The sequence below is a fragment of the Bos taurus genome, chromosome 1, assembly GCF_002263795.3.
Source record: "Bos taurus isolate L1 Dominette 01449 registration number 42190680 breed Hereford chromosome 1, ARS-UCD2.0, whole genome shotgun sequence".
In the NCBI taxonomy this organism is placed as follows: domain Eukaryota; kingdom Metazoa; phylum Chordata; class Mammalia; order Artiodactyla; family Bovidae; genus Bos; species Bos taurus.
Window position 1 is genome coordinate 155,374,396 of NC_037328.1, and position 12,888 is coordinate 155,387,283.

The 12,888-nt window shown below is 42.4% G+C and overlaps 1 long non-coding RNA gene across 1 annotated transcript; it reads right to left on the reverse strand.

Annotated features, from left to right (window-relative positions):
* Positions 1-294: 294 nt before the first annotated feature.
* LOC132346088 (uncharacterized) lies at positions 295-12,639 on the reverse strand. Its single transcript, XR_009495784.1, has 3 exons — positions 12,363-12,639; positions 7,764-7,852; positions 295-1,338 (listed from the first exon to the last, which is right to left on the reverse strand). It is a non-coding gene; the product is annotated as an uncharacterized lncRNA (long non-coding RNA).
* Positions 12,640-12,888: the final 249 nt, after the last annotated feature.

Below are 12,888 nucleotides of genomic sequence, written 5' to 3' on the forward strand. Positions count from 1 at the left end.
CAGTTGAGCAAAAGAAAAACATTCCAATCAGACAGCAAGCCACTAAGGAAGACGTTATTTCCAGGAAGAAATGTAAGATGGATTGCGATGCTTCCAATGTGAAACAAAAGAGTTCAGCTCAGGCAGAGGTGACAAGGGACCGTCTCAGGTGGCACAGCGTCAGCCAAGCCGGAACTTCAGGCACGGGGTTTGCAGCCAGAAGGGACCTTCGTTATCACTGAATTCAACCCCTTCGTTTCCCAAAGAAGAATAAGAGAGGTTAAATGACTAGCTCGAGGTCAGGAAACTGACACCTGCTCAGCAATCTTTCTAGAACACATTTTTCTTCTTGTTTGCATATAATAACAGCATGGCTGTAGGTATCAGCTTGAACCAATGCTCCACACATTCTGAAACACAACTTAAAAGTATGGTTCAGCTGGTTTCATTCACTCGTTTATTCATTCAACAAATATTGATTGAAAATATGCCTATCATATGTCATGGAACATCTATCATACGCTATTGAACATTTTATGCTAATCATTGCACTCTTGCACAGTGAATCAAAAACCCAAGTTAAAAACAAACACTTGTTATTTCCCTTTAGCTGAATGTAATTGTAATGGAAAGCAAGAAGTCATTCTAAGTCGGACCATAATTTTCCCAAAGCATGACAGTAATTCTGGGCTTCTTGTCTATAAATAGGTTGGTCCACTCTAAATGGACCCCACTGCACTTTAAATCACAATTACTAAGTAAGCATCCATGAACAGCTGATGTTGGGACTGTATGATGTAGATGAGCAAACTTCATACTAGGGCATTTAAAGATATGTCTGCGGGATGACGAATAGCCTATATGGAACATAAATGCTCAGCTGCTCAGAATTCTTAGCAGGTCTCTGAATTCTGTCTAAAAATATTGGCGGCAACATCTGCCCTCATTGTCAAAGCATGCTGAGAAGGCTTTAATATTCACCCAGAACAGGTAGACGCATGGTTTTCAGGGGGCTGAATAAAGATCCTTTCCCCAGCAGTTTGTGTAGACTGCATTTAAACTTCCTTGGAGATACTGAAAACTGTGGAAATTTAAATTCTAGTTTTGGGAAGATTGGTATTTGTTAAAGAAATCATTCGTTGGGAGTCAAACGACAGGTTCTAACGTCATCTGTGCTGTGAACAAGCCCGTGTCTTGGGACGCCCCCGTCCACCCTGTGTGCAGTTCTCTCCGCTCCAGGGGCCACCTGTGGACAGCGGGTGGGTGGTCTTCTGATCCGTGAATGTATCCTGTGCGTTCCAGCCCCGGTGCCTTTGCTCATGCTGTTTCCTCTGTCTGGAATCTCATTCCCTTCTGTGCCTAAAAAAGACAAAATGAAACAAACCCTGCTCTTTCTTTCAGGCTTATCTTAAAGTTTGCTTCCAACTTTATGAGTAAAAATGACCCCTTCTTCCCCAACAGTCTACAGTTTTATCATGAACGAGGTCTTACTATGTGCCACGTACTGTATACTCATCCATCCAACTTAATTCTCACAACTCCTTCCCCTCATCTACAGTGGGGAATGAGAGCCACTGGCACAGCACGAGCAGGTCGCAGAGCTGAGATTCTGCCCCTGAACATTTGACTTATCTTCCTTATTTTCCAGCTATCTGACCTCTACCAGCCAAATATATTGGAACTACTTTTATAGATCTCTACTTACACTATGGGACACGAATCTTTGAATGGAAGACCCAAGATCAAGAGGACCTAGGGCTTAAGGGAAAAAAGCCAGCTCATCCATAAACCTGAGTTGATGTTCTGCCATGTTGACGGCAAGCTTGAGGTCTGTTAGAACAAAATAGTGATTCATCGAGCAGATTTGAATCTGGAAAGCACATTTGTTACAGACCCAGAAATTCTGATACTCAGTTGCTTAGGTTTTCTATCTCTGATCTATTTAAGACGTGTGTATTACCTATCATTTTGAAACAGGTCCTTGAATGAGTCTTATTTTTCTAAAATAATTTATTTATTTATTTATTTATTATATAAATATCATTGAATATACTTATAATTTTCATATATATAAGAAATGGTAGGGACCTAACAGAAGCAGAAGATATTAAGAAGAGGTGGCAAGAATACACAGAAGAACTATACAAAAAAGATCTTCATGATCCAGATAATCATGATGGTGTGATCACTCACCTAGAGCCAGACATCCTGGAATGTGAAGTCAAGTAGGCCTTAGGAAGCATCACTACGAACAAAGCTAGTGGAGGTGAGGGAATTCCAGTTGAGCTATTTCAAATCCTGGAAGATGATGCTGGGAAAGGGCTGCACTCAATACGCCAGCAAATTTGGAAAACTCAGTAGTGGCCACAGGACTGGAAAAGGTCAGTTTTCATTCCAATCCCAAATAAAGGCAATGCCAAAGAATGCTCAAAGTACCACACAATTGCACTCATCTCACACGCTAGTAAAGTAATGCTTAAAATTCTCCAAGCCAGGCTTCAGCAATACATGAACCATGAAGTTCCAGATGTTCAAGCTGGTTTTAGAAAAGGCAGAGGAACCAGAGCTCAAATTGCCAACATTCACTAGATCATCGAAAAAGCAAGAGAGTTCCAGAAAAACATCTATTTCTGCTTTATTGACTATGCCAAAGCCTTTGACTGTGTGGATCACAATAAACTGTGGAAAATTCTGAAAGAGATGGGCATACCAGACCACCTGACCTGCCTTTTGAGAAACCTGTATGCAGGTCAAGAAGCAACAGTTAGAACTGGACATGGAACAACAGGCTGGTTGCAAATAGGAAAAGGAGTACATCAAGGCTGTATATTGTCACCCTGCTTATTTAACTTATATGCAGAGTACCTCATGAGAAACACTGGACTGGATGAAGCACAAGCTGGAATCAAGATTTCTGGGAGAAATATCAATAACCTCAGATATGCAGATGACACCACCCTTATGGCAGAAAGTGAAGAACTAAAAAGCCTCTTGATGAAAGTGAAAGAGGAGCATGAAAGAGTTGGCTTAAGGCCCAACATTCAGAAAACTAAGATCAGCATGAAAAAGTTGGCTTAAAGTTCAACATTCAGAAAACTAAGATCATGGCATCTGGTCCCATCACTTCATGGGAAATAGATGGGGCTGACTTTATTTTTCTGGGCTCCAAAATCACTGCACACGGTGATTGCAGCCATGAAATTAAAAGATGCTTACTCCTTGGAAGGAAAGTTATGACCAACCTAAATAGCATATTCAAAAGCAGAGACATTACTTTGCCGACAAAGGTCCATCCAGTCAAGGCTATGGTTTTTCTGGTGGTCATGTATGGATGTAAGAGTTGGACTGTGAAGACAGCTGAGTGCTGAAGAACTGATGCTTCTGAACTGTGGTGTTGGAAAAGACTCTTGAGAGTCCCTTGGACTGCAAGGAGATCCAACCAGTCCATCCTAAAGGAGACCAGTCCTGGGTGTTCACTGGAAGGACTGATGCTGAAGCTGAAACTCCAATACTTTCGCCACCTCATGTGAAGAGCTGACTCATTTGAAAAGACCCTGATGCTGGGAAAGACTAAAGGCAGGAGGAGAAGGGGACAACAGAGGATGAGATGGCTGGATGGCATCACTGACTCGATAGACGTGAGTCTGAGTGAACTCCGGGAGTTGGTGATGGACAGGGAGGCCTGGCGTGCTGCGATTCATGGGGTCGCAAAGAGTCGGACACGACTGAGCGACTGAACTGAACTGAACTGAACTGAATACTTTTAATTATACTTAGTGAGCATCTATTATTTTCAAGGCAGTATTGAGGATTCACAAAAGTATAAGGTAAAATCCATGCCTGCTAAACCAGATGTCAGTGAGATGAGACATGTGTACACGTAACTCTAATGCAATTTTGTGTAACTATTACATTTTAGCGGAAATGCTATTGACATTTCATTAATCTAGATTCACACTTTTAAGCCATCATCATTTTGCAGTACATTTCCGTTCTCATGCCTAAGATGGAACAAGTTGAAAATGGAGGGATGGGAAGAGTACAAAGCATAGAAGGGAAGCTAATGTATACAAAACAAAAAACAAATGTGAAACACCAGGATAGTGCTGAAGACTCTCTCAAAAACTCATATTCACTTTTGTTGCAAGTAACACATTCTAAGTCCAAATAGTTATAGTCAGTACACCATCCAAAACATTGCCCCAAACAGTCACACTATAAACACATCACGTTTTCTCCTCCCATATCCATACAGAATTGCAACTTACCTAGGATTGAGGTCATCAGTGTCTCACCCATCTGGGAGATTTTTTTTTTAATACCTATAGCTCTCACTCTCCTTCCTTTAGGCAAATTAGCAGAGCGCCATCAAAATGCATTCTTAATTCATAAGCTGATAATGCTTGGAGTTGGCAGGTCTCACAGCTGTGTGCAGTGTTGGCACCTATTCCTTGCCCCACACACCAGCAACTGCTCCAGAGCCAAATCCCGTAAGTCCTTCACCACACTGTTTATGTCTCCTGCAAGGCCTCCAGAACAGATCTGTGTCTCTCGTCTTTGTCAGCCCAGAACTAGAAGCCCGATCATATTGCTTAGACAAATGGAGCTCCTAACATGGCTATTTCTCCTCATAGTGCCTCAGCTTATTTCTCCTGCTATCACTGTCTAGAGATGTTTGGAGAGCTGGTCTTCAGTGATTGCTTCTGCACCAATGGTTAAAGATGCTAGCTAAGAACTACATCTTTGTGTTTTTTAAAAAGGAATTTAGAGATAAAGAATTTCGTGAAGGCTTCTTTATGATTGATTCATCTCTTGGTTGCAAATGACATTATAGATGAAACCCTGAATTCCCACTGAAATGATCTGCAAGACCATAAGGGCCTTGGGAGCGCATTTTACTCACTGTTACATTCCTGCACCTCACACAAAGCTTCCAGGATGGGTGGTCAGGGCACTGATGTTGAATCCAACTGACTAAAAAATTGTGGTTTGTTTTGTTTATGCTGTGGATGGAAATCTGCTAATCATGTGGCTCAAGTTCAGGGGAACATTCTTGGATTTTAAGGAACCTGGGTAGCGAGATAAATGGTAGGTGGGAAGCTTGGAAGAGTTTTGCCTTGAGTTTCCAAATCTAAGGAAAATCTTTAATCAACCTATCTGCTTTGCCTTTGTGCTGTGGATCCTACACAATACAAATATTTACCCCTCAAGCAGACTCTTGGTTAAAAAAGAAGACAAGCAACAGTGACTGTATATTAGATTGGCTAAAAAGTTCATCCCGGTTTTCCACACCATCTTAAGGAAACCCCTGAGCGAGCCTTTTTGCCCTACACAGAGAAAACTGGCGCTGGCTACTTCTTTTACTCTCTTTATGGCGGAGCGCTTGCCCTTTGAACACACCTCTGCCGTGGTCTTCTGACTGAAATCTGCCTTAAGCTGGCCTGTTTGGTCAAGTGTGTGATAACCGCAGGAGAAGGCATGGTGCCTCTGCTCCAGTCATGCTCCCTTCATCAGCCGGAGGAGGAAGCGTCTCCCCGCACCTCCCCAGCTCGGTCCTCATTCTTCAGCGGTGAAAGCTCCGCCAACTGCCGGCAGCCTCTCCAGGAAGAAAGAGGACCTGCCACTTTAAATTTTCAGCAGGCAACTGGCATTTTTATTATTTACGTAGTTCATGTCATTATGTTGGATAATATAACAAATGATGCAATCAGATCCACAGGAAATTTAAAGTGGTGTACACCTGTTCTCACCTGGGAGAGGAGCGCAGCTCATATACAACCTCCCCAGCTGAAAGCCAGCAGCAGGCAAAGGCTTTGCACAGAGCTCTGCTCCCAGACTGACAGATAGACCAAGCTGGAGGACATGAAATAAAATCCCTTTAAACTTCTTGGATAAGCTTCAGACTTGGCTTTTTAATAAAATGGCCTTTCCTCTCATTGGAAAAAAAAAATTGGGGGACAGGAAAATCGGTCTCCTAAACTGCCGTTGAGGCAGAAAAGTGAAAACCAGGTATGGATCACAACTCTTTCTTTCTGAGCTCCTGGCTGAATATGACAGCTGGTCCTAGAGACAGACCGGTCGGTCAATAATGCTCTTACTTTTGTTTGGAAATTGTATGCAGAGGAAATGAGATGGTGTTTGCTGCTGTGAATGAGCCTGGGAATATATTAATATTTCTCACAAGAAATTATTCATGGGTCATGTCAAAGGAGCCGTGCTCTACCCCATGACCTCCTTTTAACCTCCTTGAGAAATTTGAAATTATTCAAAGAAAAAAAATGACAAATATATAAACCAGTCTAGTGTATGGCTGTTCTTTGTGAGTCTTGTTGATGCTGAGATAGCGTCGGGATGGCTGGGGTACGGGAACACTGACACCCGAGTTCACAGCAGGTTCCTGGAGGAGGGAAACGTTCAGGCAAAACCTTTGTTTTTTTGTCAAGCTTTCGTCCCAAATCCTAATGGAGTCTTCTACCTAGCCAAGTTTACCTAGGAGAGCTGCCAGATAAAATATAGGATTCCCAGCTAAATTTAAATTTTAGATAAACAGACCATCTTTTAAGGTAAGCGTGTCCCAACTATTGCATGCTAGAGATATCAAATAGAATTCATACCCCCAAAAACATCCAGCTCAGTGAGAAAAGACATACAGACATATAATAGAATAGAATGGAATATTAACTAAAACAAAAAATACTAAATATTATACATATTAAATATTTTATACCAAAATAATGCATGTGTGCGTGTGAGCTAAGTTGCTTCAGTCATGTCCGACTCTGTGTGACCCCACGGGCTGTAGCCCACCAGGCTCCTCTGTCTATGGGGTTCTCCAGGCAAGAATATGGAGTGGGTTGCCTTGCCCTCCTCCAGGGAGTCTTCCCAACCGAGGGATTGAACCCGTGTCTCTTATGTCTCCTGCATTGGCAGGTGGGTTCTTTGCCACTAGAGAACTTGGGAAACTCAGTGCATACAATATACTATAAAGTAATGCCAAATATTGCATGGAATACATTTATACTAAAGATTATTTATTGTTTATCCAAAGTTCAAGTCTAACCAGGGCACTGGGCGTTTTTGTTGGTTTGGTTTGGTTTTTGCTAAATCTGGCAACTCTACTAAGAAGCAAAGGACTCCTGGTACCTGGGTGATCTGTCAGCCCAAGGTGAGTCCCCGGCTTGGTCGCTTTCCCCTGGACCCACGTCTCAGTCACATACATCAGCACCAGCTCATTTCCCAGCAAAGGACACCGCCATAAGGAAGTGGAGGAAAGTTCTTGCCCAAAAGTCTACAGTGCGTGTGCCACACCCCCTCGGTCCAGCTTTCCCAGGAAGCTGGCCCAGCTCTTCCATCAGCTCAACCATGTACGAAAAGAGAGACCAGAAAGGGCCAGATTGATTCTGGTTCCCTGAGCTCCAGGACCTCCCATCTTCATCCTCAGATCTCCACCGCCAAGCACTGTGAGCCAGCACCTGGCCTCAGACACGCCCGTGACCAGCAGCACCACGGGCATCCTCGGGTGGCGATCGTTTCCTCTGAAGCACAGGCAGCCTGTTTTGGGGCCTTTGCCAGTTCTCACATAATCGTGGTGTACAAGTTAAACTGAAGTGCTCAGAGAAGCTGACAGCATGCATGATATTTTTTCATTCTTTCCTTTCCACAATAAATACATGTGAAACACCAGAGCCACAGGAAAAGGAGGGTCAGGCCTCACCTTCCTCCTGCCCAGCCACCCTCCTGCCCAGCCACCCACCTGTGACAGAGCACGGCTTCTGGGGACTTACCCGGCTGAGCGTTGGAGACGCTGCCACCTCTCAGAGTGTTTTTGGTTCTTCACGACCATCCTTAAGAATCTTCGTCCATTTGATAACCCCTACTTCAAAGAAGATTAATTAACATCCATAGCTGTGACTTTCAAATGTGTATGTATTAGAATCATCTCGTGGGGGAGGGTTCAAAACACAGGTTTGAATTTTTTTTTTTAACCTTAGCTATATAAAGTGGTACTGTTTTTAATCTTCATTAAATTTTTTAAAATTTTATATTGGGACATAGTTGATGAACAATGTTATTAGTTTCACGTGAATTTCTGTTAGTAGGTCTAGGCCTGAGGTGAAGCTTGAGGACTTGGATTTGTAATATAAGCCCCAGTGATGCTGACCCTGCTGGTCCAGGGGCTACACTCTGAGAACTTCTGAGCTACAAGTTAGTCTGCCTAGTGACCATCAGACACCTTCAGATCAATTTCAGAAAACAAACACATATGTCTGTGTGTGTATGTACATGCACACAGGTAATATATATATATATAAATTACTTTGAAGGACCGTAATCGACACTGTGGTTCTTATGTATGTTACATATCTCTGCTCTTGGAGATTTTTTTTTCTGTATCTGAGAATACATTTCCCTTCCACCCCAAACCACTATGTACATAATATTAATCCTTAAAGATAACACCTTTGCAAATAAATTAACTTATAGCTGTAAACTGCTAATTAAAAATTATCTTTCTTAGTTTGATAAGTAATACATATTTTAACAAAAAAGTTTAAAATAAAGCACCTTCCAAATAAAGTGTACAAGTTACCTGGAATTGCACTGCCCAGAGAACCCCTATAAATGTTATAGATCTTTCCTATCTTTTTCGTTTTTCGACCTTGTTTTTTTTGCTATTTTATGAAATTGGAACCATGTTGTATATACCACTTTGTAATTTTTTTTTAACCAAATGATAGACTATGGGCATTTTCCTGTGACATTAAATGTGTTCAACAATATGATTTTTGAAGAATACAAAGTATTCTTTCACAGACATATGCCACAATTTTTTTGTTTATCCCCTGTTGCTGGACATTCAGAGTATTTCCTAATATATATAGTGCCAAGAGAAATTTTCAGATTAAAATATCATCTTGGATGATCACCGCAGTAAAACTTCCTCTGATTTTCAATGAAAATAACTGTAAAGATGAGAAAACAATGAAAACTCATAGCAATTCTAAAAACTTTGATTATGAACAATTTAATGCAAGACTCTGAAAGGACTCAACGCTAATCGTAAGACAAAAAGACTGAGCAAATCAAAACTACTTGTTTCATTGCCTGAAACGCCTAACCTTTTCAACCACTTGGGAGAAAGAAGTACAGTATGTTCTCCCATTGTCTGTCCCCTACTCGGAATCAAGATCTTGACCAAGCAGAAAATGAGAAGCTGTTCTTTGCAACACAGCTGTTGCTTCTGAAGCCTGTTCATTCTTTTCCTTTGATACCACGTACTCTATACCACTACAGAGAGCTTTACCCAAAATGAAAGCAGATGAAACAAACAGCATGTTGACGGTCATGTCTCCAACCCTGGGAGAGGATGTGGCCCCCAAAACAAAGTCTGCACGTCAGGAACACAGAGCTGACGCTGCGAACGTGGGTCAGTGAGTGTGTGTGTGTATTTCAGGATTTCGCCTGTTGGCAGCACAGTAAATCTAGACAGCAGCAGTGGTAGATGTCATCTCGGTAAGGCAGAGCTATAACAGGTGGGTGCCTTCTAGAGGTAGGTATTGAACTTGGACTAAACTCATCAACTTGCCCTCTAGTTGTCATGATAAGGAAAAAAATGTCACAGTTATGCGAGTGGACAGAACCAGGGGAGGCCACACATCTTGTTTGTTGACATGTGCCAAGGTTATAACAAGAGTGAAAAGAAAGCACCATGAAGCCTGTGAGGGAATAAAACCAACATGGGAGCTTCAGAGGAGGAGTGTAATTATGAAAATTGTCAACTTCTAGCCCAGAAAAAAAATTCCATGACATTTTGGCATCTGCAATTAATACAAGGAAAAATTCCTTCAATGAGGAGGCGCTAAGGAAGAAAGCCAACAAGCTGTCATGGAAAGGCAACAATAGGAGCTAAAAGTAGGTGTGGCTGAGATGTGGAGGGACTGCAGATAAATGATGAATACAACAGTAGTTGGAACCTGGGATCTGGGACCCTTTGCTGCAACGGTTGCCCCTGGACAAATGTCTTCTCAAACAACAAAATACCAAGACACGATAGGTGACTAAAAATAACTGCAAGCATGGGCAGTTGGGGCAAAATACAAACAATAAGACATAAAAAGACCAAAAAGCCTAACTGCCACTTCTGAAGAGCTGAGAGCAAAACAGAGTGGCAGGAGCAAAAGCAGGGTCATGTGCATGTCCACTGTACTCAGCACCACCGAAAGGGTGAGAAAACCACCTAGGCCACCCCTTCTGCCCAACCCGGGCCTGCCCCTATTCTCACCCCTTTTAAGGAACCAAGCTGCCCCCCACGCCACCCCCATCCCCGCCGCAGGAGCTAGCGAGCAAAAAAGCACACCCACCCCTGCTGCAGCAGGGATCCCGATAAAGCCTCGCCTGAATTTCCTGTCTGGCCTCTGATCAATGTCTATTTGATTGATTAAGGAGGCCAAGAAGGCTGGTCTGTAACAACAGAACAATTTAAGATGCTCTTGGAGCTCAAAGGGAGCAGAAAGAGTGATGACGGCGATGATGTATTGATGATGATGGCAGTGGGGTGGTGCTGGTGGTGATGATGAAGAAAGAAGACACTAAATCAGACCCCATGAGAAAAGGAAACAGTGGTGGTCGTCAAGTAAAATAAGAGCGTGACATGTTCTAATCAGCATACGTGGGGGTAGTTATGCTACATGGAGCGTCTACCGTAGCGCTTTGCTCATAGGAGTCACTGGAAAGCAGCATTAAAGGCTACTTCACTGGGGGAGATGCCTCACTAACAGTATTGAAATGGGATGGAGAAGAGAAAATACATGAATTCCCTGATGTCAGAAGGCCAGGATTCAAAGTTTATTGCTGTAGCTGCACGACCTTAGGTAGCTCACCGAACCTTAGGATCGAGGGGAGAGGGAAACCTACCCGAACAACAGATAAAACATTAAAACAGACTTGGACTCGGAAGATTGAAGTCCTGCGTCTGGAGCTGACTCGCTGCATGTGTGTTCTTGATAAGGTCATCCATCTCCTGATTTCCTCATCTCTAAACCGAGCCTGATGAAATCCAAGGCACAGAGCTGTTAGGGTTACATCAGAACGTCTGCACATGGATGCCTGGTATCTTGCGGGCAGGTACTAAATGTCGTGTTTATTTTTTTTTATATTGGAGTATAGTTGATTAACAGTGCTGTGCTGGTTTCAGGTGTACAGCAGAGCGACTCACTTGCACATAAATGTGTTTGCTTTTAAATGAAAAAAGCAATCCAACAATGTACTAACAATGACACACATCAAAACCTGAAAACCCTAAAGTGCACGTGAAATACATTTAATGACTGTCCACGAGGAACTAGTGGTAAAGAACCCTCCTGCCAGTGCAGGAGACAGAAGGGATGCGGGTTTCACCCCTGGATCACCCACTGCAGTGTTCTTGCCTGGAGAATCCCAGGGATGGGGGAGCCTGGTGGGCTGCCATCTATGGGGTTGCACAGAGTCGGACACGACTGATGAGACTTAGCAGCAGCAGCAGCAGCAGCAGGAAGATCCCTTGGAGAAGAACATGCCAGCCTGCTCTACTCTAGGATTCTTGCCTAGAAAGTCCCATGGAGCCTGGGGGGCTACAAACCATAGAGTCACAGTCAGGCATCACTGAAGTGACTTAGCACGCATGCACACACGTCAAAGGAAGCAATGCTGAAGGGCGAACATTAGACAAAGTAGAACCTGGTGCAACAAGAAAAGAGTTACTTGTCTTGAAAGGTCATTTTATAGTAATAGTAAGTATATTTCACAAAGTATAAAAATCATAAACTTCCTATACCAAACAAAATCACAGTTGCACATAGGAAGTGGGCATTCTTATAACTAAAATGGAATTACAGGTATATTAAGTGAAAGTTTTAAAACTTTTCCCTAAGCCTAGCCAAAAAGAAGGGGCAGAAAGTGAGAAAAAAAAATAGTATAATTTGGGACACCAAAATCATAAATAATGAAGGAAATGATTAGCAGTTTTTACTAATTTTTAAATTTAATTTTTAATGAAAAAAATACATAATAAACACAACTTGGAAAGAAGCTGGGGACATATTTGACAAAAGGATAATACTCCTAGAAATTTGAATTTAAATAAGAACATACAAAATGATGAAAAGAGATAAACAGGAAAAATCATATACTGATAAAGATAGGAAGCAGACATTACAATTATCAAGCAATTCACAGGATAATTTTGTTGAAGAAAATGAAAAGCTAAGAGTTCAGAGACTTGTGCACAGATTGGAGGAATTTTACTGCCAAAGGTGAAATCCAGTTACAGAGTCTAGGCTCTGGGAACAGGGGCCGCACTAGAAAAAGCTGAGGACGGTCTTCTAAAGACGAGACGTTGTGCCTACCTGTGGTCCACATTAGAACGAAGTGTCTCTGCGTGTTGTTGATGAGCTGGAGACGAACTGGACTTGTTGTTAACAAAGCGCCGCTGACGGCAAGCTCCTTTGGATTGTGACAGCAACTGCTCTGCTTCATATGTGAAGTGTCCACATGGAAATTCCTGCTCCAAAGAGGGGAGGTGACTAGGTCAGGGTCGTCAATATCATGTTGTTAATCTTTTTTTTACAATGGGCAGCTATATTTTTATAATCAGAAACAATAATAAATACCCAGTTGACTTTGGAACAACCTGGGAGTTAGGGGTGTTGGCTCTCTGAGCAGCAGAAAAACCAAGTATTGATATGACTTCACAGCTGGCCCTCCATATCCTGGGTTCAGCATCTGTGGGTTCAACCAACCAGATTGAGTAGTACTGTACTTTTTGTCCACTGAAAAAAATTCCCATTAAAGTATATGCATGCAGTTCAAACTCCCCCTGTCTTGGTCAACTGGACTTCTATTTTGAAAACAAAAAGCACATTTTGTATCAAA